Genomic DNA, 13,879 nt, shown 5'->3' with positions numbered 1-13,879 from the left:
CCACAGAAACTGTGTGAAGTAATAAAAAATGTTTGTTGTGGTTTCGAGCCACTAAATGTTCAGGATAATTTGTCACACAGTAGATAACGAATACAATGAACAGTGAAAACAAAACACAAATTGGGATCTCAATAACTAGGCCTCGGTGTGTGTGTGTGTGTGTGTGTGTGTGTGTGTGTGTGTATGTGTGTGTGAGCGTGGAAAATGCTAGATGTGTTCACCTATTTATTAAAACCCAAAGCCAGGCATGTAGGGGTGAAGGTGGGCAAATCACACACCTGGTGTCCAGGAGGCCCTGTCTGAAGGGAACAGGCCATCACAATGCAGGGGGTGGACAGCAGGGAAAGTCCGGGGGGCTGTGACAGCCAAGAGATGGGGACTGTGACCCGACCCAACTTCAAGGGCAAGGAAGCTTTCCAAGTGGTAGTGACAGCTACTGTGAGTCTCTAAGGACCTGTAAGAATCTTCCAGGGGAAGGGGAGTTTGGGGAAGGGTATACCCGGCAAGGGAGCTGCATAGACAAAGGCCTGCTGGTGAGTGAGAGTACGTTGCTTTCCAGAAGTATAGATTGGTTTAGTGTGGTCGGAGCTCAGGGTGTGTGTGTGTGTGTGTGTGTGTGTGTTTGCACATGCCTGTGGAGGGGAGAAGGGTGAGCAGAGAGGACTGCGACAAGAGATAAACAAGTCCAAATCCTAGCTTAGCATGCCCTAGGTATGGGATTTTTGGACAGGTCGCCTTTCCTATCTGAGCTTTGGCCTCCTTATTTCCAAACTGGGAATTCATTCAATAACACATTTGACAAAGACCATACACTATGCCGGGCCCTGGGCTACGTCTGGGAACAAACACCATGATGGCACCCAGAAGAACCTAGGTTCTCTGGGGGCCTAGAGCTGAGTGTAGTCCAAATGTGTATGTGTCCTTGTTTTCCGCCAGCCTCCGTGCTCAGCCTTGGGGCCAACATTCTCTTGGGGGAAGGAAGGGGGGTTTCCTCTTGTCATCTCTGGGGCTTTGGGCAGCTAATGAGTGTGTTGCCAATAACGTTGAGCCTCTTCTCATGGCTGCGCTTTGAGTTCAGAAGGGCATGTGTCTCGTACAAGTCTGGGGTCTGGAGTCAGAGCCTGGGTTTCAATCTTTAAAGCATTTCCAGTCATGTGACCTCAGGCCACTTACTTCTCCGTCTCTCTGAGCCTCAGTTTCTCCATATACAAAAATGGGCATACTAGACAGACACGTATGTCAGAGGTCTGTGCAAGGATTAGGGTGATCACACAAGTTCTTGGACACTTGGCAGGTGGAAGCCATCCTTGTGAATACCTCTTAGTGGGATAAGTCAACGCACAGGACATCCTGGTTGTATCCTGGGGCGCTGCCGCCCGAGGGCCGGGTTCGAACTGTGTGACCTCGGGTCAGTATTTATTCTTTCTTTCCCTCCCAACTTCCTCATCTGCAGAATGGGCCTCCCCGAAAAGGCCCACTGCAACTGTTAAATGAGTCCACGTATGCGAAGTGTTTTAGTGGGGTGCCCGGCATTCGGCAAAGGCTACATAAGCGTAAGCTACTCTTCTTTTATTTATTTACGGTATTTTGCCATTTTCTTTGCGGTTTGCAAAGAGGGGCAGGTACTGATAGGAGGAGCAGAAAGGAAGGGCTCTTGGACTCCCAAAAGGCAGTGCCAGCAAGGAAAGAGCCCCTCGTGTCTACACCCAGAGAGCGATCCCAGTTGTGTTTCCGCAGGCCCTCTGCAGGGCCGCCCTTCCTGTGGTCCAGGGAACCCAGGATGTGCTGAAAGCCCAGAGCCCATCTCTCTGCTTTTCATAATGGCACCTGCTCCCCGGTTCTCGCCTCCACCCGGCACCGGGGCCTCAGGGTGACGCGTGTGCTGGGTCAGCAGGCCTGGTGTATGTGTGGGAGGAGGGGTGTGCCGGGGAGGGCGGAGGCGGCCACCCTCTCTCCTGCCCCCCAGCCATCGGTGGGCCGCAGGACACAGACAAGCTCTGGGCTTAATTGGCAAATGGATTCTCGAGGGATAATTTCCTTGACATGCACCGTGGGAGGGTCTGCAGGCCTTAATGACCAGCTCGGCCTCCTAAATGTGTTTACCAAAAAATAAGGTTATTGATTCCACAGATATTTTTTTCCCCCTTGCCATCAGCCTATTAATGCGCGTTTTATGTAACAGGACAAATAGATCATGGTGTAAAGTCTTTTGAAAATCCCCTGTGAATGCTGTAATAATGCTTTAATGTATTAATCCCCTTAATCCTGTCAAACTTCCAAAAGAATTTCAGGACATGCTGACAGAAGATCTTGCTCCCAGCGCTGGCAGCCGCGGCTGCAGGAGGTGGCCGCTGCTTTTAACCTTTTGCGGGTGGGAGGCGACCGAGCTTGTAATGGGCGCAGAGTTATGAGCGCGCTTTGGAGAGGGTGGAAATAGAAGTGGGGCTGGTTCCCGCATGGGGGGAAGGAAAGGCAGCCCCTAGGGGCTCAAAACAGAGCTGGTTGTGCTGGACCCAGGAGGCAACGGTGCCTGGCGTTTACTGATTTCCCTCTCTCTGTGTCTCTCTGTCTCTGTTGGTCTCTATCTCTCTCTGCTGGGTGCCGAGCCCAATGCTTGGGCATCTCCACCAAAGCCCTGTGTGTGTGTGTGTGTGTGTGTGTGTGTGTGTGTGTGTGTTGCTGATGTCAGTTTCCATGTTGAGGATGTCAGTTTCCCCCTCGCAAGGTCACCACACGCTTCAAATTAGGGGCCCAGCCTGTTCCAGTATGACTCCGCTTTAACTGGCTTGTCTGCAGGGGCAGAGTGGGGAGGAGGGGTTGATCAAAGCTTGATCTGACCCAGAAACCCACGTCGCTTTCTTTCTTGTAGCCAGGACTTGGCAAACTTTTCTGCCAAGGGCCAGAAAGTAAATATTCTTGGTTTCATGGGCCCCATGGTATCTATGCAAAGCCCTCAACTCTGCCATTTGGCGGGAAAGCAGCCAGAGTTCCAATAAAACTTTATTTATAAGACTAGGTGGTGGGTTGAGTTGGCTTGCGAGAGCCTACCTCTGAGCAACTGAATGCCCCAAACTTGGACAGAACCTGCTGGACCCCCTGCACAGGTGTCTCTGAAGGCCGGCCTGCCTTTGTTTCTTCAGAAGGCCGTGTACCAATGACCGGGACGGAGGCTGCTGGCAGCCGCTGAGCCCTGGCCACGTCAGGGGATGTTTCTCTAGCTGCCCAGGCTGAGAACCGTGATCTGGCCTCCATACCTACCCCCCGCTCACCGGGCCATGAGAACTATCTCATCTCTCAGTCTCTCCAGACTCCCTCCCCTCGGCCCCGAGTCAGGATGGACAGAGGGGCGCTCAGGTGCCCTGCTCCTGAAGGTGGTGAAGCCTCACTAGTCCAGGCGCCTGTGTCGCTCCCCGGGATCGCTGCAAACAGGGCCCAGACTGTTCCGGACACTGCGTCAGTGGGTCCCGTCCTTCCCCTCGAACAGGCCTCAGGGGCTGCGGATGGGCCTCGGGACAAAGCCCAAATTTCTCTCTCCTTTGTCTTCCGACCTCCTTCTCTGAGACCCCACCTGTTCCCTCAAGGGCACATTCCGTTCACCCTCTTCACCCACGTTCAGCCTCCTGGGCTCCTTTACTGCCTCCGGGGAGGGCGCATGTCTTCTCTACAGGCACAGCTCCTTCCCTCTTTTCCTGGTTAACTTCTGCTCATCCTAGGCTCCCCCCTCCTCCAAGAAGCCTTCCTCCATCCACTACCTGAGGGAGATGTTGCTGCCCTCTACCCTGTGGGCCCACCATAGGGAGGAGACCTTCCCCACAAGGCTTGTGTGAAACTTAACAATAGCAGTTCAGGATCAGACAGGAGCATTGAGCCCATCCAAGGAGGAGTTAGGAAAGGCCTCTTGCGGAAGTGCTGTTTCCTTCAAGTCCTGTGGGACGATGAAGAGTTATCCAAGGGAGGGGGATAGGAAAAGAGTATTCCAGGGGCACCCGGGTGGCTCAGTCAGTCAAGCATCTGACTTAGGCTCAGGTCATGATCTCCCAGTTCGTGGGTTTGAGCCTCCTGCTGACAGCTCAGAGCCCGGAGCCTGCTTCGGATTCTGTGTCTCCCTCTCTCTCTGCCCCTCCCTGCTCACCCTCTGTCTCCCTTAAAAATAAACATTAAAAAAAAATGTTTTAAAAGAAAGACTACCCCAGCAGAATACTGGTTATGGAAAGCCGCCCAGTGAGGCTCTTTGCTGCCTATAGGATCACAATGGAACTTCTGAGCGTGGCATTCAAGGCTCTCCGGCTTCTAGCTCCAGACTCTGGCCTTGCACGGATACCCCAGCATCGAAGTCATGGATTCCATGCAGTTCCTGCTTTGTGCTCTTGCTTTCGCAAAGTGAGATCTGCCCCATTTTATGGCGTATCTATCCCGGGACCCCAAGATGAAGAGACCCAATCAATTCCTGACCTCAAGGAGCTCACGGCTTAGCTGAAAAGAAGGCGTATCATCCCCAAATTGCGAGGGACACAAGGCAGGTGCTCTGGCATTTGTTGAGAGAGAGAGAGAGTACATGATTAGAGCACAAAGAGCCGAGGGGCCCGGAGGGTGGGGTAAACTGTATGGGGAGCTGGGGCCATATTGGTTGATGGAGATGCATGAGCTCAAGTCAGGAAGGGAAGGGTATGCGCCATGTTCCGGGACCAGTGGGAGGGTAGCTGTGGCTAGACGGTTGGCCTCGTGTGTGTGTGTGTGTGTGTGTGTGCGTGCGGTGGCGGGGCACGGGGAGGGGGGTTGGCAAGGACCGAGACGCAGATGGGAAGAGTCACAGGGAGGAAGGAGCCTCAGGGCCAGGTCAGGGTCACTGAATGCCAGGCTGAGGCATTATATTTATTGCCGTCCGTGAGGAGTCATCGAAAGAGTGATGTGGTTGGACGACCCGGGGGCGAGCAATGGGCACAGAGGCCGACTCGGGTGGGCGTGCGGCACTGAGTTGCAGCCATGGTCCGGGCCTGGCGGTCGGGGGATGGGAGCGGAGAGGCGGTCCCCGGAAGCTGCAAGTAATAAACCGACCGATGTCAAGCTGAACAGAAGAGATTCAGGCCCCAAGTCAAGGTCCTCCCCGGGCAGGTGGGCCCCCCTGGCGCCACCCAGGGCCCGGAGGGTGGTGTGACCCAGTGCTCTTCGGGGCCCAGCTCTCTAAAGGGAGCGGAGGACTGGATTCGAGGGGGACGAGGTCGCCGGCAGGGATGAGGACGTCCTGTCACAACCTCATTCTGGGCCAGGCAACAAGAATGAGGCCAAGCGTGGCTGTAAGGAAGGCGAGAAGCCGGTGGGGGTCCACGACTAAGGGCCTTGCTTGGCATCACACAGGTAGAACGTGGCAAACGGTGGATTCAAAACCTTGAACCTGTTCTCTTGAGTGCTAAGCTCTCCAGCTATTTCCAATGGCTGAGGCATCTTTAATGGAGCCATGGCGGGCACTTCAATTTAGGGGCAGAGCCCCAGGCGGACCCTGGCAGCCAGCACCACAGGGCTCGTCCGTTACACGCACATGTGCCCCTTTCCAGAACCGTCCTTGAGCTGGGGGCCCACTTTCCCACCTTAGCCCCTGACTCTTACCCCCTGCTTGGCCCTCCGGCCAGTCCCGGGTTCCGGGCTCCCTCCTCCTTCCCAGCCCTCCTCCTCCCCTGCACAATGCTGGAGGCTGCTGCCCTGGCCCCTCCTGGCTTCCCCTTCTACACACACACACACACACACACACACACACACACACACGCACACACTCACACACATGCATTTATTTCCTTTAATCTTTCTGCCTAGATCAATTTCTCCATTCCCCTAATCATTTTTTTTCTTGTTCGCTTTTGAACTGCCTCCAATTTGTCTGCTTCGGCCCGGTAATGAGGTGCCCCCGAACGAAATGCAATATTCTGCATGTGACTTTGCCAGGGTCGTATGGATTTTCTTGCTAACTATCTCCTCGGACCCCGGGTGACAGGCTTTCTTAGTGTAGCGACTCTATTAGTGATAGGGCTCTTCTAAAGATGCTGGTAAAACTCACCAAGTTGTAGAATACGAAGCCAGGGGCACCGGAAGCTCTGGCACTTTCCATCCCCACTTACTTGGGGCTTTTTAAATGTTTATTTATTTTTTGAGAGAGAGAGAGAGAGAGACAGAGCGGGAGCAGGGGAGGGGCAGAGAAAGAGGGAGACACAGAATCTGAAGCAGGCTCCAGGCTCGGAGCTGTCAGCACAGAGCCTGACCTGGGGCCTGAACTCACAAACTGCGAGATCATGACCTGAGCTGAAGTCGGACGCGATACTGAGCCACCCAGGCGCCCCTACTTGGGGCTTCTTACTCCCCCTTACCTTTACCTGTTCTCTTCCCTTGGCCGGGGATGCCTTTCTCTCCCACTTTCCCCCATTCCTGTGGTTAATACCTGTGCTGTCTCTATGACCGAGCTGTAATATGGTCACCTCCTCCAAGCCTGCTCTGATTTTCAGGCGGAATTCAGGTGCTTGTCCCTGTGCTTTTCTTGCAGAACAGGCACAGCCTCTGCCCGGGAGCTGAAGTCTAATGGGTAGACAGATACAATCAAATAAACATACAGATACACAATCCAAACCAGAGGAAAGGCCACGTATAGGGAGGTATGAGAGTTTATGACAAGTAGGGTCAGAGGAGCTGACGTGGGAGGGTCAGTAAAGGCTTCCGTGAGGAAGTCTCCTTGGTGTTGAGCTCTGGTTATTAGAAAGGTTTTCCTTATGTGGAGCAGAACCTGTTGTCTTCTAACCCTGACCTCTTGGTTTAACCCTCTGGAGACACACAAATGTGGTCTGCTCTGTGAAAGGTCTTCAGAGATTTCAAGTCAACGATCAGGCTTTTTGTGCCCTTTTTCTTTCATGTTTAAAAAGGATATGATTATGGGGCACCTGGGTGGCTCAGTCTCTTAAGCGTCTGACTCCTGGTTTCGGCTCGGGTCACGATCTCACAGTTAGTGAGTTCGAGCCCCACATCGGGCTCTGAGGTGACCATGCGGTGCCTGCTTGGGATTCTTTCTTTTTCCCCCCTTCTCCCTGCCCCTCCTGCTCTCTCTCTCTCAAAATAAAGAAATAAGTTAAAAAAAAAAAGATGTGATTATGGAATCTTGAGCCATCTTGGTTACTTGGTCACCCTCACCTGTATGAGCTCCAGTTTTAAGTAATCTGTTATAGGATTGTTGTAGGGGAGTGGAGAGAGGGAGAGAAAAAGAGAGAGAGAGGGAGAGATGAGAAGAAAATGAATAAACACATGGGCAAAGATCAATAGATAGATGCTGGAATTAGTTAGCAGGGATATTCAGAGTGTGATTGATCCAGCTTGAAATGGACTCCAGGCAAGGGGGTTTACAAAGAAATAAATAGATCCTCTGGATTTGATTTTTATTGTAATTCTTATTAGGAAGTTGGGCCTGCAGACAGGCAAAATTATCTCCAACCAAAGTATCTGTTTCGCTACATGCCACTCAGAGATGGAAAATACATTTCCCATGGGTTGTCTCTCCCTATTTCTCTGCTCACGATCTCCATTACGCCACCCCTTTGCGCTTAGCCCGGCTGCGAATCTTTCTGACACAAAACTCTGGGCAGCCACGGCCCGTGGATCCACATTAGTGTGTGTCTTGTTATTTATTGCTACAATAATAATGCCATGCGACAGGAAACTATGAAACTTGGTGGCACCGAAGACTGTATGGCTTGTGTGCTGGGATGGCGACTTTGGCCGACCCGGGTGGGCTTGGCTGACACTGTCTGGGCTGTCGTACGCATGCGTGACTGGCTGCGGTCCCCGCCCTAGCTGGGCTGACTTGCGTCAGCTTAGCTGGGTGGCTGTCTCTCAGGGTGGCTCATGCTCACTGTGGGACCCGCAGGCTTATCCTGAGCCTGTTCTTGTAGGAATGGCAGAGGCCCAAGAGTGAGGGGAAGCACGTAAGGCTTCTTGAGGGCTGGACTCAGAAATCTACCTCATTCTAAGAAATTCGTGTGGCTGGGCTCAGATTCAAGGGGGTGCAAAATAGACTCCGCCTCCCCAGAGAGAGGAGCTCCAAAGTCATGGTCAAGGGGCATCGATATGGGGATTGGTGAAAAATTGGGGTTGCCAAGGGAGTCTACCGCAACGCATGAGACGGATATAAATTGCTATGGGCCATGTGCTAATTACAAGGTTTACTCAGCCTGTATTAATAATATGAATTTATCTCTATCAACTCCAGAATGGAGTTCTGCATACCGCGGTGTCAAGATGGGCAAAGGTTATTGCCAAAATACAAATTTCCTCCATTTATCTCCTCACACGGCTGCTCGCTTCAACGGGGTCAACAGATGTCATTCCATCTAAACAGTACCTCGGGAGGGGCGCTACGGACTTGACCGGGCTCGGGTGTCATCCACGACTCCTCACTGTCCCTCCTGGCTCCCCCAGGACCCTCAGTGATGCAGGAGCCATGGCGGAGACAGGCAGGACTGGGGTCCATGGAGAGAGGTCGTCTGACAGCCCCTTCCACAGTCCTACAGTCTGACTGTGCTTCCACAGTCCTATGCTCTGCTCCTGTCTCAGGTCTGTCTCTGCTCCTCTCTGCCCATCTGACTCCTTCTCTCCTTGAACTTCTCTCTTTTGCCCCTGAAGATTGGCTCTCCTCTGAAATTCCCACGCTGGGGCCTTCTATCACTGCTTGTCAGTGGAGAGGAACAAAAATGGTGTCTAAAAGGAAGTGACAAATGGAATGTCACCGAACGGTTTGGGTCAGGGGTCCTTCATTCCTGCTGAGAGGTTTCCTTAAAGGGAACTTGGACCAGAGAGCCTTTGGGAAGGAGGGTATCGCCCAGGAGTGAACCCTGGTGGGGTGGGGGAGGAGCGATGTGGCCCTTCATTTGGGTTGCGCTGTGTGGAAGGGGAGGGGACAGACTCTTGTTGTTGGGGTCTCAATGGTCTCAATGTACCACAGAGTTTAGTGACCAGCTCTTTGAATTTTTTTTTTAAATCAATCTTCTCCTCTGTCTTTAGGATTTAGGCATGTGCCCAGGAGGGCTGGTCTGGACAGGTGACAGCCATAAGGGTACATGGAGAATCACTCTCTGAGAGCCAGGGCTTTGTTTAGTTGATGGGCCCAGTTCCTTCCTTCTGTAGGACAAGACCTCTCCTGGAGATCTCCCCAATCCCTATGGGATTCCCTCTCTTCAGTCCTCAGGCTTACTCACCCCCCCCCCCCACGGCGGTCTCAGAAAGGGCAAGTATCAGAGTCGGAGAGGTCCCAAGGCATCACCCACTACCTCTGCGGATGGGGAAACCCAGCCCAGATATGAATAGGGGGTCATTCACATTTCTTCCCCGACGTGGAGGCTAGGGGAGCATCATTAGCATCGGGTTCAGGAGCCAAGGTGTCAGAGTATCTGGTAGATCGGACAACGTAAACCCGTTCATTACACACGCATGTCCTTTGCCACGTGACCTTGCTGTGTTTCTCACTATAGTTTGCAGTATTTTGGGGGCTTGGCCGTATGGCTTTCACTGGCCAATGGAATACTGGTGGGCATGATATGAGCAGAGGCTTTAAGTGTGCTTGCATGGTTTAGGTCGGCCTCTCGTGCTCCCGCCATCCACCATTGGGAAGAACGGACCCTGGGTAGCCTCTGGGTCCAGGATGAAGATGCACGTAGCATACTTGGACTCAACCCACAGCCGGGAGTCAAGCCCAGCTGAGGCCAGAGATTCCAGCTGAACGCTTACTCGTCTGCAAGTGTCGTAAGCCACCAGCATTGTGAGGTTTTCGTTATGTAGCCTTCACTTAATAGCACACGGGCTAATCACAGGGCTGGAGAGGGTGTGCGTGTGGGGACTGGGGAGTGGGGGATGATCTAAGCAGGCTGGGAGATGGCAGCATGTAGCAGCCAAGGTAATAAGGCTTTGGAGTCCAATATTCCTGGGTTCAAGACCCGGTCTCCGCTGTCCATCACTTATGCAAATCACGCGTGAGCTTCGGGACAGACTGGCCTAACCGTTTCTGACCCAGCTCTTCATTCGCAAATTGGGGACAATCACAGAACCAACTTCAAAGGATTGTTGAAATGTGATTATGTAAATAAAGAGCTCAACGTAGGGCCTGACTTCTATTCCCTTTACTTGACAAATTTCATCTCATTTTTCTCTCTGTGAACTCCCACCAATCGTTTTACCTAGTTCGCTCTTTTTTCCCCCCAGTTATATTGAGGTGTAATTGATATATAAAAATTGTAATGTCTTTAAAGTGTACAACGTGATGATCTGATGTACTTACACATTGTGAAGATTCCCACCGTTGAGTTAATTAGCACCTCCATCAACTTCCGTATTTCCCTTCTGTGTGTGCGTGAGAACACTTGAGCTCTGCCCTCCTACCAAATTTGATTTATATGATACAGGAACCGCTGCAATCACCACGATATACTTTGGCTCCCGAGACCCTAGTTGTCTTATAACTGAGAGCTGGTACCCTTTAACCAACCTCTCCCTATTTTTCCTACCACCAGCCCTGGCAATCACCCTTCAGTTTGAACTGGTATACGTTTTATGGGAGATGTAATGAAATGTTCACTCCAGTCTCTTCGACCAGGTTCTACATGTTGAGATAGCCGGCACCCTGTCAGTCCCCAGCACCGTGCCTGGCACACAATAGGAGCTCAATAAATGAATCAAAGCAAAGGCTAATAATGGTAATGATCGTGATGATCTTTCCCTGCACACCTTCCTCTGCTCTTTGCATGAGGTACTGGGGAACTGGCTTGGATTTAAAGAGCTTGGGTAAGCTGTTGGCAGATGTGGGGCTCAAATTCGGGTCTCCCTATTTCTGGACCGGCATTCTTCTCTGCTCACAACACTGTCCCCCCCCCCCCCCCCCCCCCACGGCGCCCTTCCAGAGCCACACATGGCGGGCTAGGAACCTCTTTTACGTGGTGGGTTTGGAACGCTGCCTCTCTCTGCCTGAGAGGATTAGCCAGCCATCAGTGCTCCAGCCTCCCATTTACCCACCAATGGATGGAAACATGCTCCCTTTGTGTCCAGCCGTTTAGCTAGCATTTTGCTTTAACTTTTCTGTGCACGCTGTCTGGCGTCCCCAAATTGGCCTTTGTGGGGAAATCGATAACAACTCATGCATGCCAGGCACATATCCCTTCCACAGGACATTAGGCGGACCGTTGAAGTAACTTTGGTTGGAAAGGCAAGTTCTATTTGTAATTGAGGCAAGTGCAAATGAAATGATGCTTTCATATGGGTGTTTGGCAAGCTAACACTATTTCTCCCCTTCCCTGTGTCGCCAGCTGTTGGGACCCCTTTTCTCTCCCAAGTGCCGTCTGCCCCAGTAGCTCTCTTGCAGGAATTGTTACTCTCTTTTCGGGCTGCCGTGGTCTAATCCAGAGGTCCCTGAAGTCAGGACACCTGTACCCCAGCCTAAGTTCATCCAGGACCTCCCTGTAGAAACCAGAACCAATTCTTCCCCGCCTTCGGGATGCAGTGCTCCCATTATGTTGCGCGTTCCATGTTAATACCACCCTTAAGTAATGAGGGTGACAGCATGAACATCTGTGGAGTACCTTCTATATGCCAAGAACTTAACATTCACGATCTCATTGAACACTCACTTGCGATCCCATTTTCCACATAAGGGAACAGGTTCAGGGAGGGACATTAACTCACCTGAGGTCACAGAGCTTGGGAGGATTCAATACCTATTTTTCCCACCACACTGGGATGGAGGGATGTTGAGACAGTCACTGCGTCACAGGAGTTGAGGTCTGACTTTAGGCTAATATTCCTGAGAAATCAGGGATAGGGTAGGTTGGGAAGGCACAGAATAATATTGAGAATAGAATATCCTCACTGCTTAGTACTGATAGAGTATTTTCTTGTTCATTTTTTTTCATTTAAGCTCCACACGTCACTATCCAAATGAGGAAACAGGTTTAAAGAGGCCAAGTGACTTCTGAAAACTATAGAAAAATGCATAGTTTTGATAAAGTAGGGACTGAAATTGATGTGTCTGACTCCAACCCAGTGCTCTTTTCTTGGCCGCAATTCAGAATTACAGAGCTCTCCAGAAGAGGGTTTGATGATGGTGGAGGGGATGGTGATGGTGACGATGAAGGCAATGATAATGATGATGGCCGTGTGATGATGGTGACGGTGGTAGTATGATGCAACTCAGCGGACTCTAGATCCAGGGCCGGCCCATGGTCTGATCTCAACATACCTTTCCAGCATTACTTCTACTCATCTTTTCCAACCCTCTGCTCTGGAGGAACTGGTTAAGCTAGAATACGGAGAGCGGAGAATGAAGAAGAGACTCACAGGACCCGGGATGCCAAAGCCAAAGGTCAGCCTCAACAGTGAAGATACCAGGGGACTAGGTAGGGAGCACCCAAGCGTGGGTGGGCACCTGTTGGGTCAAATCTCATGTTTCTTTACCATTCTCCACACTCCCTTTTATCACTGCCATGGGAACAAGCCTAGCCTAGACTGCTGAAGATGCACGGTGGAGTCACCCCATCTCTCTGGCTGACAGGTAATTCCAACCACCAGATATGTGAGTGGGGTTGTGTAAGACTCAGCCCCCAGCGAAACTTCCACCTGACTGTAGCTGAATATTCTCACAGGAGACTATCTGTAAGACCAGCTGAAGGGAGGCGCAGATGAGCCCAGCCTAAATTGCCCACTCACAGAACAACGCATAGTTGTTGTTTTAAGCCACTACGTTTTGGGATGGTTTGTTGCACAGCCAAAACGAACTGGCAAACTATTTTAAAAAGGTACATGGGAAGTGCTATTTTTGGGTAGTTGGAAAGAAAGGGCGATAGGGTATTGGTCAATAACACTAATGATCAATTAATAACTATCAGGAATGCTTTTTCCCCCAACCGAGAAGTCTTTCTGAGCCTCTAAGGAAGGTTGGGGCTCCTTTTGTGCCCTTCGAGTTCTCTGGGCTTCCCTGATCCCAGAACTGATCATACTGTGTGATAATTGACCACCCTACCTCAGAGCTTGACAAACAGCCATTCTCAGCTCTCGGGATCGCCAGGTCGGTCCTGAGCTTATCTGCTTCCTTTGGCCACAAGCAGCCTCTTCTGTTTAGCTCAGAGGGTTGTACAAATACTTTTGACTCGAAAAAGCTTGACCTTCTTGTCTGGTGTGCCTGAGGAGACTGCAGACTTTGAGAGGGTGGAAATGGGGGTAGCATGGCTACTCTTTCCCAGCTCCTGCTACTGTGCCTGGTGTATAGAGTGTGTTCAGTAAATATTTGCTGAAAGAAGGGATGGTGAGTGACGGTAGCTAGAAGTTTCTATCGGTGTGTGTGGGGAAAATGGAGGAATGGGGGTTGGCTGGATGGGCCCTGTCCAACAGCCTTCAGCTGCATGCTATGGATTGGATTGTGTTCTCCCAAATTCATATATGTAGAATTCCTAACCCTTAGCACTTCAGATACGACCTTATTTGGAGACAGGATCTCTACAGAAGCAATCATAAACAAAGCATGAGAGTTGGGGAGATGACGGAATTATTTCCTTTAGGCACATAGATTAATCTGGACCGAGACAACACCTTGCCTATTGTCTAGGAGAAAGCCACGAGCAGAGAGAGAAGACTCCACCTTAGAAAGCTATGTTATTGGGTCCTGGTTCACTTGAATAAGTTTGCTGTTCAGCAACTCCTTGTAGCTAAAAAATCTTGTAACATGTGATAAATCGATTACTTTCTACTTGGAGTAATTTTTGACCGGTTAGGCATAAAGGAAAGGCATTGGGATTGTCGAAGCCTTTCTTGTTCTTGGGAGTGTCCTGAATGGGCGGGTTGACTGTGGGGCTCCCCTCCCCTTCTGCCTCTA

This window comes from Panthera leo, chromosome D4, assembly GCF_018350215.1.
Source record: "Panthera leo isolate Ple1 chromosome D4, P.leo_Ple1_pat1.1, whole genome shotgun sequence".
Classification (NCBI taxonomy): Eukaryota; Metazoa; Chordata; class Mammalia; order Carnivora; family Felidae; genus Panthera; species Panthera leo.
Note: the sequence above shows the minus strand (reverse complement) of the source record.